Source organism: Periplaneta americana, chromosome 10 (assembly GCF_040183065.1).
Source record: "Periplaneta americana isolate PAMFEO1 chromosome 10, P.americana_PAMFEO1_priV1, whole genome shotgun sequence".
NCBI classification, from domain to species: Eukaryota; Metazoa; Arthropoda; class Insecta; order Blattodea; family Blattidae; genus Periplaneta; species Periplaneta americana.
In genome coordinates, this window is record NC_091126.1 from 77947306 (window position 1) to 77960625 (window position 13320).

Genomic DNA, 13320 nt, shown 5'->3' on the forward strand with positions numbered 1-13320 from the left:
TCCGAGACGATACAGCCTCGACCACCCCTCTTGATGTCATTAATCTCAGGAGGTTAATTTTTTAGATTTTTCAAATAAAACAATTAAATAAAGTACAATTTTGCTCGATTTTGCTTTCGTTTCGAGAAAACGAAATGTTTTAAATGAAACATTTAATAAGCTTAGCGTATTTTTAGAAAAACTGGTGACTAAATTCCCTATATCTTCAGTGAATTCATAAGAGCTGTAAATTCTGACAGTAAATAATAAAACAGACGATAAATTAATTTAGCTTTATCCCTTAATTCGCAGAAATATAATCCGAAGAACTCTAAACTTTTGTTCCTCAGAGCAATTTTAAATTGTACGGAACAGAGAGAACACTGTGAAAGGTTATTACTTCAAGTCAACAGATATTTACTACAGTTCGCGTGTACACTGGCGTTCAAAGATATCTGACCTTCAATTTTCTGATCGTGTAAGCGAACTGTCTAATCACGAGATAAGTCAGAACCAAATATATAACTTGAAAAACTTTGAAAGAGCTCCGCTAGTTCTCGCAGGGCATGTAGCACGTATGGGGTGAATTCAGAAATTCATACAGAGTGTTGGTTGGAATGGATCCTATGCTGCTTGGTCACCTTTGTGGTATGAACTTAGGACGGGAGGGGGGTAGGGGGCCACCATTTGGTGAGCGGGTGAGGGGTCAAATGCGGCCGGTAGGCTGGTGCACCTAATCCTCATTCATCCCATAAATTCGGGGTGCACAATATGCCTCAATATGGCCGACGTGAAAAGGATCGTCCCTAACCCGCCCCTAGTCACCGTTACCTAATTTAAGCCTAACATAATACCTGGGTATATATTTTAATGATAGTGCATCTCCTTGCTTTATCCCGCAGTGAATTGGAAAAGCATCAGACAGAAACTGGCCTATACGGACTCTACTGTACGTTTTACGAGACATATTTTAATTAATCGAACTAGCTTCTTGGGAATACCAAATTCAATAAGGATATTATATAAAACGTTTCTCTTTACCGAGTCATATACCTTTTTGAAATCTATGAATAACTGATGTACCGTACGCTTATACTCCCAACATTCTCCTTCAATGGTACAATATCATTTTCTTTTGTCAAAATATTATTTCTATAAACACACAAGTGGTTTCATTTGACTATAACCCATAATTAAAACTACCGAATAGTAAGAAACCTGATAGTTACATAGAACCAAAGGACTTTCCTATTTTACTTAGATCAAATATGGATTTTACTCTTACTAATCATTCAGAAATTCGTAAGTACGAATAATTTGCTAGAACTTAATTTTGTTCTATAAAAGATAAATTTATCTGTTCTCTCATTTGATATTCAACTCGCATGTGAACGCCATAATCAAGTGAAATCCCTGTTTGTTGATATTAGAAAAGCTGATAATAAAATCTCACCCAAACATTCTAGTTAAAACAATCTCTGAAATTGCCTACTAACAGCTATTCAGCTGAAATGATGTACAATTAAGGACCAAGTGTCCAGAAATTCGTTACTCGTCTCGAATAACATGAAAATACGCATTTTAATGGAGTAGGTGATTCACAGTTCTTACTATATCTGCTACTGGCATACATAGGTCAAAATTCTGTCACTGTTAGGCCAATCCGCTGAGATCAAATGACTTCACAGCCGCCTCTAACTTGGAAGACACTTGGGAATATTATGAAGTATTATTGACTCATGAGGAAACATGGTTCCGTGTAAAACAGTATTACTCGAAGAAAATTTTAGCCGAAATGTGTGGAAGTTCAACATTATACAACTTGAAGAAAATGTGAAATTGCACTATTTAGATTTAAAATATTCTGCTCAAAATTAACGAAACTCATTACAGGAGTACAAATTAACCTTCTTCTTCTTCTTCTTCTTCTTCTTCTTCAAGTATTTAGGCTTATCGCCTGTTACGCTTCTATTTGCTGGTCTATCCAGCGTTTCCTTGGGCGGCCTAAACTTCGTCTTCCTTTTGGCTTGTATTCCATTATTTGTTTCGGAATACGGTCATTATTCATTCTTTGAACATGCTGTGACCAAGAACTTCTATATTCTTCTATTTCCTTCATTACGTTTTCATCATTGAGTTCCTTTCTAATATCTGTATTCCTTTTCCTATCTGTTAAATTATATCCAGCCGCTGCTCTTAGGAATCTCATTTCTGCTGTCTGCAATCTAGATGCTGTATATCTCTCTTCGTATGCCGTATAAGCATGTTGGTATCGGATTACTTGGTCATCCGCATATAATATAGACATTATAGGGGAGAGTCGGGTAGTATCGGACATCGGGTAATATCGGACAGTGAGTTTCTTTCATCTACCACACGATGATAGTACCTGATTGACATGGTTACGTTTCTGTGATGTCGCATAGAGAAACGTAACCATGTCATTCAGGTACTACCATATGGTGTCCACACCTGTGGAGTAACGGGCAGCGCGTCTGGCCACGAAACCATGTGGCCCGGGTTCGAATCCCGGTCGGGACAAGTTACCTGGTTGAGGTTTTTTCGGGTTTTTCCCTCAACCCAATACGAGCAAATGCTGGGTAACTTTCGGTGCTGGACCCCGGACTCATTTCACCGGCATTATCACCTTCATATCATTCAGACGCTAAATAACCTAGATGTTGATACAGCGTCGTAAAATAACCCAATTAAAAAAAAACATATGGTGGTAGATGAAAGAAACGCACTGTCCGGTACTACCCGATGTCCGATACTACCCAACTCTCCCTACTTTTTCTCCTTATGTCAAAACCATAATTATTTTATTTAATTTTCCACTCTCTTAGAGCTTCGTCTACCTATATACAGTTTAAAGAGAATAGGGGATAAACCGCATCCTTGTCGTAATCCTTGATCAACCAATTCTTTGTTATTTTCATCTCCAGTTATACATATCTTTGATCCATTGTACATTCTCTTAATTACTTTCAGCAGATGGTTAGGTATCCCTTTATGTTCAAGTAGACTATTTTTAGGAGAATGTTTCTATCTATGGTATCAAAAACTTTTATGTAGTCTATAAACAATAGGTGAGTTTCTTTACTATATTCTCGGTGTGCAAAATAACCTATATGTAGCAACTGAGCTTTAAATGAAGCCATCTCACATTATCTTTTCAAATGTGTGACTTTGCCAAATAATAGAAATTTCTGCTGAACCTAGAGAAAATGATCAAACTGCAGGGGCAAATTTCATGAAAATTGCCTAATTATGTTGACTGAGATATAAAACAACATGCCAGATGCACTACAAGAATCTCCTTTAATTTCTACTGTAAATGTAAATTAATTATTGAAATAAATAGACAAGACAAGACAAGACAAGACAAGACAAGACAAGACAAGACAAGACAAGACAAGACAAGACAAGACAAGACAAGACCAGACAGACAGATAGGATAGATAGATAGATAGATAGATAGATAGATAGATAGATAGATAGATAGATAGATAGATAGATAGATAGATAGATAGATAGATAGATAGATAGATAGATAGATAGATAGATAGATAGATAGATAGATAGATAGATAGATAGATAGATAGATAGATAGATAGATAGATAGATAGATAGATAGATAGATAGATAGATAGATAGATAGATAGATAGCTTATTGAACACATTAAATTAAAATACGTTTAATCTAAATGTACTTCTTATGCATACATTAAATAACATTCTTTTAGACTAAGCCAGAATAAATTATTAGCCACCGGCGTGGCTCAGTCGGTTAAGGCTTTGCCTGCCTGTCTGAAGTTGCGCTCGGGCGCGGGTTCCATCCCCGGTTGGGCTGATTACCTGGTTGATTTTTTCCGAGGTTTTCCCCAACCGTAAGGTGAATGCCAGGTAATCTATGGCGAATCCTCGGGTTCATCTCGCCAAATGCCATCTCATCAACGCTAAAATAACCTCGTAGTTGATACAGCGTCGTTAAGTAACTAAAAAAATTAATTATTCTTCAATTTGGAATTGATACAGCTGTGTACACTCACATTCTAACCTAAAGGAAATAAGTAATGCATCGTTATACTCACGCCAGAATTCTTCAATTTGGTGATGCCACAGTCAGGTGCTCATCTTCTGACCTAAGGACAAAAATAATACCCCGATATAATTTGCGATTATATATGTATAGGAAGTGAAATAACTCTGCAGATTTTTGAAAGGGGCGATAGGGTACACTTAAATGAATAGAAAACTTATATTACGTTTTGTAATTAAATACACGGTTAATCAGAATATTAATTTGAAAGTTTCAGCAGTCCGGCAACACCGTCGCTAACACAGAAATCTTTCTTCTCGTAATAAAGATACAAGAGGTCAACGAACTCAGGTCTGTCTCTGTACGCGAACCTCCCTGTCTCGCTACGACGTTGGAATTTGTTCTCAACGTTCAGTGGCTTGGAATTAGTGGTTTTTATATTAAATTTACACGAAAACCGTCCACGTTATTGAAATACTCCAGAGGGATAAATGATTCTTTATTAGATTTTATATCGATATGGACAAAAGTCATGATCCTACTCGCAACAGTTACCGACTAAGAGGGTGTTAAACGTTTGGGGGGAAAAAATTCTGAGAAAACTATGAACTTTTCACCAATATGGTATGCCACTTTTTTATTACATACAACATGAGCTATTCGATTTGAAAATCTGCAGGGTTATTTCACTTCTAATATCTGTACACAACACGGAATACAAAGTGAAACAACAGTGTACTGCACCGCACATGAAAAAGGAAAGTAAACATAGTCTCTTTGACAGACTGATCAACAGTGAATATTGCTTGTAACGAGTGTGCGAGACGTTAGAATTGCCGGCATGTGTGATTGCATTCGCTGGCAATACAAAAGCCGCCTGGCGTTTCATGTTGTTAACAGACACCCAGTGCAGATGTGTATGTACTGTATATACGCATTACTTTAACATCTCATCCGCTAAAGAATCAGCAAGTGCTTTTCAGCAAGAAACGAGTAAAGAAGATATATCTTCGTTTAATGTAGAAAATAAATGTTATTTTCTAAAATTTGGAAATGTATTTAATGCTCATTTTGGACACAAAACTAATACGAAATACGAAATAAATTATCAAGCTCAGAATAGTGTGAAAATTTTGAAAACAGGACATTGGCCAAGTGTTTCATTCATTCGAATTCACAACAATATAACAGTATAAATATTTGTAATAAAAAACTTAATATTTATTCTTCTTATGGTACACAGCCAGTGACAAACTTCTCAAATAAGTGGATAAAATTACAAATAAATTCCATTCACACAATCATGTTGTCCATGGTGCTCTCGCAGCTATTGCGATAGCTGTTAGATCCGAGTTTAGCGGGTTCAAACCCTGTTCAAAACCGATGCATTTTAAAATATTAAGCATAGCTTTATCGGAGTGAAGTGAAACTGTGGTTCCCGTGTCGTACACTTACGACGTTAAAATAACCTTGGCTTTGATAGACATCTGCAGATAAAATTTTTCAACGAGTTTCGGGCCCAAGTAGAATTTTGGAGATGGACAACCTCTGCAGTTGAAAGTTCGTTAAATAAATTATTCCTACCGGGATATATTCATCAATGAATATAATGATAAATCGTGGATTAGAAGTACAGAACTAATTGGATATTGTGTCAATATACAGAGTATTTAAAAAAGTGTCGCATATTTTTACAGAAGGTAGCATTAGTCGAAAATATAAAAAATTTCCTATATATATATATATATATATATATGTCTGGAAACACATATCTGTTGAGATATGGTCCATGCTGTATTGTGGCGCATGATCGTCATTCGTTTAAAAACACAAAGAATGGTGCATATTTTGAGACTTTTTATCATCCCTCGACAGAAGTAAACAGAGAATGTAGTAGTAAACAAAGGTCTAGAATACTACGAAGTCTATCACTTTAGTTGTATTAGTAAGTAGGTACAGTATTCAATGATGTAGGCTGTCTTTCTGTTTATGCACGATGGGGTACCAATCAATTTTCAACGCTTCGTGCGACAATACTTAACCCGAAGGTTTAATGAGTGAAGGATTGGTCGAGGAGGTTCAGTAGCATGGCCTCCCCGATCACCTAACCTAAATCCTTTGGATTTGTGGCTATGGGGATATTTAAAGACATAGATGACTACCATACCCATTGACAACGTACAAACGTTACAGGAGCGTGTATCCAATGCATGTGAGCAAATCCGAGAACAGCCAGGTGCGGTCGCTAAAGTTCGTGATTCACTGAGAAGGGCTTAAATGTGTGTAACAATGCGTGGTAACCACATAGAGCACTTTCTTTAGTGTCTACGTAACAGACAGGTGGGTATCGTAGGCCACAATACAGCATGACCCATATCTCAACAGATATTTGTTTGTGGACACATGTTTATTGGAACTTTTTTTTCTAGTTTTCATTGAATGGGATATCATCAGCTTTAATTCTGGATATATTGTCATGACTTTTTTATTTGATTGAATATATTTATTATTTATGGGTTTTGTTTTTTTATTTCTTCTTTAATTATTTTATATAGAGATGATTATATAATATTTCAGATTATATCGAATTGCACGATAAAATTATTCAGTGCAAATGAAATTCTTAACTCCTGTAAAAATATGCGAGACTATTTTTAAACGCCCTGTATAGACTATTATGACTATTTTATATATTATTTTATTCTGTATTCCTAATGGTTATTATTTATTAATCCAATTAAAAAATGTTAAATTCAGACCTTTTACCACTGGGAAATATACAGGGTGTTTCCGGGCTAGTATTACTAACTTTCAGGGATGATGGGGAAGGGCACATGTATCAAGTTTAGATAAGTTCCTTATCCGGAAATGGCCCGGAAATGACTGAGTCGAAAGTTTAAGCAAAAATAGTTGTGTGGAAATGAAATAATTTTATTCCTCTGTACACCTTATTTATGTGTATTTATCTGTACATCTTACACACACTGTATTCATCTGACTTTGTTTACGTTGTCTACTTACAGTAATCCGTTCAGTGCGTTGTCTGAGGGGTGGTAACAGGAAACTACACTAAAGCAATACAGATAGCGTAATGTGTAACGGACATGGTCGGTCCTGATATGCACGTCTGTAGACAGCAGTATATGTGTACAAGTTGCAGTGTCCAGTCGGAATATGCAGATATTATTTTCGAATACGGATGAGCCAATGGGAAAAGTAGACAAGCTCACAGATTGTATCGGGCTAAGTACCCACGTAGGAGACAGCCGACCCATACCATCTTTCCACGACTGTTCCAAAGGTTAAGGGGAAGGGGGAACACGGTGCCAAATTACAATTCCATTTCCACACAACTATTTTTGCTTATAACTTTCGACTAAGTCATTTCCGAACCAGGGTTCCTTATTTCAAATTGATACATGTGCCCTTCCCCATCAACCCTGAAAGTTTGTAACACCTGGCCGGAAACATCCTGTATAGCCTACTATGCAGAGGAGATGAAACCGACAGACAGTTTATATAAAAGAGGACATTGAAAAATGGGGCCAATAAAAACAAAGAGAGCTTCCACCTATTTATCATTTTTAAATATTACTAAATATTAGTATTAGCCATTAACTAAAAACGTTAACATTGTAATTTAGTAGACCCACAAGTACTAATTACTCACCGATTAAATTAGACGAATGCGTGTTCTAGCATTTTTCTGATGTTTTTAAAGGGCACTGATATGAATATAACACTTGTACTTTTAAAAGCTTTGAGATCATTATTTAAATGCATTTCACACAGTTTACAAAATACATCACCTCCAGTAGAATCGAATTACAAACCATCATATTTAGGGCGTAGTTTCTCATCGTTTTTATATTTGATTTCGCCTTCAACCATTTTAATCACTGATTCACCACCAGGAGCACAAAATGAAGGTAACACAGATGGAACTACCAGTGCACAGATTTCAATTTCACATAAAGGTAACAGAGAATTTTCTTCATTAGATGCACTGGATGCACTTTCCATTGACTCCTCAATACATCCTTTCTTTTTTTTTTATAAAATTGAGCGATGTATCTTGTTTTGCCATCGCGCACTGTAATATTTGTATTTGCTGTATATGCGATAAGTATTTTCGAAAACAAATTATACAGATTGAAAGGGACGATAGGTTACACTTAAAGGAATAGAAAACCTATATTACGTTTCGTGATTAAATTCACAGTTAATAATAGCCATATGTTCTTTGAAATGACATTCAAAAGTTGGTACACAGATAGGACAAGTGCCTCAACATTGAAGATCCTTACGTGGAAAAGTAGGCCATGATTGGAGTTAAAGGATGTGTAAAGTAAGTGAGTGTAAATTAATATCAATAACTTTCACAGCTTTGGGAAAATTACCTATTGAACGCCTCTGGTATTATAATAGTAGAATTATGATACATTCAGTTTCGCCATTATGTTTAATGTACTGATGCAATGTAGTAGGCATTCTTCTTTAATGCAAGTAGCTTAATATCCGCAACTTTTTGGAAAATAAAAAGTTCCGTATTTTTGGGTTCAGAATTATAACCGTAGTGATGACAGCGTTGCGCTTACCAACAAAATACACTACTGACTGATGTACACGAAAAAAAAAAACATTATTTGGTTTTCATAGTCATTAAATGATACATGTCCGTGCACGCCAGTGGAGCATGGCTCTACTGTGACCGTCTCCACTTACCTGAATGCTTTTGTTTCTTCTACCGTTGTCGGCAGAATATGACAGAATAAAAAATCGGCCAAATACGGATGCAGTGTGACCACAGACTTAAACGTTCCACGTAATTATAGGGATTCTACGAATTTTCTTTCCCTCCTCCCACCGCAAGGTATGGAATTTCCTGGGCGAGAGATACCGGTAAAAATTTCCTGCACATATTTTATTTAAGACTGATTCACACGGGGATAGTTTACAGGAGTCAAGTGCTTGAAGCCTCTAAACTTGACGCTATATTTGTGATCACACGGAGACAATGAACTAGAAACCATGTTCCAAACGTGAAAAACGCGCGCTGAATGTTGTATGCTTAAAGGTACATTGTTTTTTTCTCTCTCTCTCTCTCTCTCTCTCTCTCTCTCTCTCTCTCTCTCTCTTTTTTTTGCGAACCACTTCTATATTTATTTTGGACACCTTGTTCCTTAAGTTCCGTAACAAGTTTCTGAATAATTGCCACTGTTTAATTTTTATTATTTTGAAGTTTTCCACGGAAGTTCGTACATCTCATGCATTTCTAAAAATAGGATATCTGCCTGCCTGCCTGCCTATCTATCTATCTATCTATCTATCTATCTATCTATCTATCTATCTATCTATCTATCTATCTATCTATCTATCTATCTATCTATCTATCTATCTATCTATCTATCTATCTATCTATCTATCTATCTATCTATCTATCTATCTATCTATCTATCTATCTATCTATCTATCTATCTATCTATCTATCTATCTATCTATCTATCTATCTATCTATCTATCTATCTATCTATCTATCTATCTATCTATCTATCTATCTATCTATCTATCTATCTATCTATCTATCTATCTATCTATCTATCTATCTATCTATCTATCTATCTACCTATCTACCTATCTACCTATCTACGTATCTACGTATCTACGTATCTACGTATCTACGTATCTACCTACCTACCTACCTACCTACCTACCTACCTACCTACCTACCTATGTATTTATTTATTTTTATATATTATGACTTATGGGGAAGTAGGTATACAGGCTAGATGCCCATCAAAGCACCTTCTTCACATAAATTTAATTCATAATTATTGATAATGAGTCACATGGACAGACGTTATAAAATAGATACTAATATATGCAAGTCATTAGCAACAGAAATAAAAGAAATGAAAACATGAAAGAGATGTTGCTTATTATATTAAAAAATCAGAAATTTAATAAATCAATAATAAATTGCAGGGTCGAAACAAGAAAAAAACTTTTGATATTTGTCTCGATCTATAAATAGTAAATATCGAATTTCTTCTATATATATTTGGAGGGATATAAAATGGAATTATTTTAAATATTTCAACGAAATCTGTATTATTTTTCTTCATATTTTTCTGAGAAATATCATGGAGTAAGTCGTTCTTGTGTCATTGAAGGTATGGAAACAAAAAATTCATCTCGATAACCTAGTTGGGAACTGAAATGGACAATATATTTTGAATACCTTATAATACAGGAACCTAAGGAATTTATTCTGTACCAACTCGATAAAATGAATGTTGTTTTTGTAACGAAGATTCCAAATAACTGTTATAGTAGCATATTCCACTACCTTCTAACCAGATGTAAGCCTAACCTAAAAACAGGTGGTTGCTTGAATATTTCGAATTACAAATCCTAGTGATTTTTGAGCAGTATTAGTAATTGTGTAAATGTGGGGTGTGAAAGTTAAATTAATCTCAAATTCTAAACCTACATTAATTTAGCTATTAATTTAAACAAATCCTACACGCACACTATCCACAATATCTGCTTGCAAGTTGCTACAAGTTAGCATTCACACGAGGACAGTGGTGGAGTCAAGTCGATCACGTGATGGGAAAGTGGGCACAAAAGTTTACGAGTCGTCAACTCAAATTCTGCTTGACCGCCAAGTCACAACTTGACTGTCTCGACCATATCACACGGGTAAAGTCGGAGGAAAGTCGAGTTGCTTCAAGCACTTGACTCCTGTAAACTATCCCCGTGTGAATTGGCCTTTAAGGACGCAGTTAATTTACTCACTGCATTTCTTTACACGGAAACAAGGCTGCGCTCTGCAGGGAAGCTACGCTGAGAATTATTGTCGCTCTAATTCCGTTGCTACCCATGGTGTAAGCGACGGCCGGAGGCGATTCTGGAATCTATAATGTGGTATGGATTAGCGGACGCTGAGACAAGCTAACCCGCAGTTCAGCAAATGAGACTTTGGAGAATTTTGAAGGGGAAAGACGAGAAAGGACGTAATCTAACGTATTTACTTCCGTAATTCACATACTTTTTTTTTACCTACTGTGGTGTTCTAAAATGGTGGTGTGTGATTTATTCGAGGAAAGTTTCAGAATACCGATACTACATTTTACAAGAAAAAATTGAGATCCTACACCGTATTTTATCATATGTTATTTAACTGATTTTACAATAACACACACTTTTACCGATATTTATCGTCTCACTGCCAGCGCATTATCATTACAACTGAATGCGAACAAAACGTGGTCATGGATGAATATATAATAGGATGCGAAACTTACCGAGTTTCCCGTAACACATACTAAAGGCGCTGTTGTAGAAATTGATCTAGCTGCCACCTGCTGGGGGGAGGGGCGTTATTGCATCTAGCAGCGCACCAAGTAGAGATAAGAGTAATTACTCCATGCATTTAGGAGCGCACCTGGTGATGAAAATGTTAAACTGTGCAGAAAGTATTCCCTCCCACCCTCATCGATATTCAAAACTAACCCAATTTAAAATAAAACATTTACATTTTTATTCCTCACAGCATCTTCTACTGAAAATTCTTACCGGAGCCAACAGGAATATAAAAGAGACGATCTATTTTACACTACCCAATTAAAATATAACCAGACAGAGACAAAAAATAAAGCAAAAGGTTAGATAATTGGGATTGTATTCTTTGGGTATTTATTGTACAGCGCAATGGAAAAGTCTGAAAGAACTACTTAGATAGTTCAATTTATTATATTACTATTACTTGACAATACATCAACAACACTATTTTTACAACGTCCATAAACATCACTGTTTAACATACACTGCTTATACACACGTAGTATCACTTTACGTTCACTTATTAGCAAGTTTCTGTCTGCCATCTTGTGTCTCTTCGAGCAATATCTCGAACGGATAAATAGAGAACTCTGGGTAATGTACCCAACACGCAGTTCTAATGTTCACCACCTACGACGTTGGGAGCTGATCATCTTATTTCAGCCCCCCCCGCCGCCAGATGGTGCTGACCGCAGCTTCGCATCCTATTATATATTTATGCATGACGTGGTCATCTATAACCCGCAGGTACAGGAAATTCCCAAAATTCCTTACAAGGGTCTCATATATTGTGTCGTGCAGTCGAGGACTATGCTATTAGCGACAAAATGGATTTTTTTTTCGTGAGAGTGCAAGCCATAAAGTGGCACAAAATTCGGACAGGAGTCTGTTGTACTATCATCGGGTTTAAGATCCTCAACTTACGGTATCTTCCAGTGTAGCAGGTAGCAGTGCTATATCGACCATTAAAAGATGATGAATGAAATTCGTCTCTCTCTTAAACGTTTTTGGAAAAAAAGTTACAAATTAATATAGGCAAATGCTTGAAATATTACAGGATATATAATTTTAAAAAATTTATGATAACAATTCAGGTGTGTGAATTATGCAATGGCGTGAATTATGCGAGTCCATGCGATAATAGCTACCATATAAAAAAGCATAACAGGCCAGAATAGCATCAGGACAGGAACGCCGAAAGATGCTATAAAAGTGGACAATGCTTCTTTTCTGAAGGCAGTCATGTTGGAAATTTTTGTCGCCGTTAGGGCGGGTACTTTAAACGCCGTTTAAACCTTACGTTCAGTTTAAACTGAAGTTTTTCGTTCTGCTTCGTATTATAAATCTGAGTTTAACTTAATCGGCAGTTCTCTGCCGTTTAAACTGTAGTTCAAGGCTCAACAGTACAAGATGGCGGTTCCCGCAATACACATGGATATTGTAGATGTTTTCCAATAACTTATGAGTGACGATGAACGAGTGATCAATATTACTGAACGACCACGGCGGTCAAGAATTTTTCGAAATAAAGTGCACCACTTTGAAATATAAATGAACATGAGATTGTGTGCACTCGATGTGGGTCTCTGGCGTTTCGTCAGCCCACGCGAGTTGTGTGGATATAAAGGGAAAAGTTGAGATGGTGTCGGGTGGAGTTCCCGGGTAGCTCAGTTGGCAGAGCGCTGGTACGTTTAACCAGAGGTCTCGGGATCGATACCTGGCCCCGGAACAATTTTTCCCTTGAAATTATTCAAAACTGCTTTACAGGGAGCTTTGCATTTCGGAGGTGTCCGTAAATATAGTGTAAGCCTATTGCGCATTGTGCTGTGTGCGGCAGGCAGTCTCCTGGTAAGATTTACTGTGGGGCCTGATTTATAAACACACTAATAATGTTACCTAATTTTACTAGACTTAAAAACATTCTAGACAACTTATAAATTACGCACATTGAT

At 36.4% G+C, this 13320-nt stretch overlaps 1 protein-coding gene across 6 annotated transcripts in view; it reads right to left on the reverse strand.

Annotated features, from left to right (window-relative positions):
* The window catches only part of LOC138707810 (serine/threonine-protein kinase NIM1), a 918589-nt gene that overhangs the window by 354183 nt on the left and 551086 nt on the right, over positions 1-13320 (reverse strand). For 5 of the 6 annotated variants that reach the window (XM_069837750.1, XM_069837753.1, XM_069837749.1 and 2 more), the window contains one exon: positions 4074-4124. The exons of the other annotated variant lie outside the window; for it this stretch is intronic. The gene's annotated coding sequence lies outside the window, so the exon portion shown is untranslated. The remainder of the gene's footprint in view (positions 1-4073; positions 4125-13320) is intronic. 6 annotated transcript variants of the gene reach the window in all.